The 386-nt window shown below is 46.1% G+C and overlaps 2 protein-coding genes across 2 annotated transcripts in view; one reads left to right on the top strand and one right to left on the bottom strand.

Annotated features, from left to right (window-relative positions):
* The window catches only part of LOC119589256 (Fanconi anemia group D2 protein-like), a 52,010-nt gene that overhangs the window by 16,187 nt on the left and 35,437 nt on the right, over positions 1 to 386 (top strand).
* LOC119589257 overlaps positions 1 to 386 on the bottom strand; it is a gene marked incomplete in the record, with an annotated part of 20,057 nt that overhangs the window by 10,795 nt on the left and 8,876 nt on the right.

Below are 386 nucleotides of genomic sequence, written 5' to 3'. Positions count from 1 at the left end.
AAGTGGCGAATAAATAGTGTCGGTATAACGATGCGGGTGTTATTACTATGATAACACGACTCTCCCGTCACGTGTGTCGAGGCCAACAAGAAGCAATCGTTGTCCTTGGCTGCGATATACAGTTTCTACCAGTAACGGAGCCACAACTACGACCGCGTCTACCAGACTACTTCTCAGCCACGACCATTTAGCAGACGTAGCTTCTGATTAGATTATTGTCGTAGCAATAATCTCTGCAACAAGAGGATGTCTGTTTGTCCTTGGAACTTATCTGTGATTTTTGTGCAATGATTCTTACATATGTCGGAAGAAGTACCTGCGTTACGATAGCGAATAGGGTAATGCACACTGCGGCCGGAGACATGGTGTGTGGCTTGGTCAGAGAG

This window comes from Penaeus monodon, chromosome 25 (assembly GCF_015228065.2).
Source record: "Penaeus monodon isolate SGIC_2016 chromosome 25, NSTDA_Pmon_1, whole genome shotgun sequence".
Classification (NCBI taxonomy): domain Eukaryota; kingdom Metazoa; phylum Arthropoda; class Malacostraca; order Decapoda; family Penaeidae; genus Penaeus; species Penaeus monodon.
Note: the sequence above shows the minus strand (reverse complement) of the source record. Positions and strands in the feature narration are given on the sequence as shown.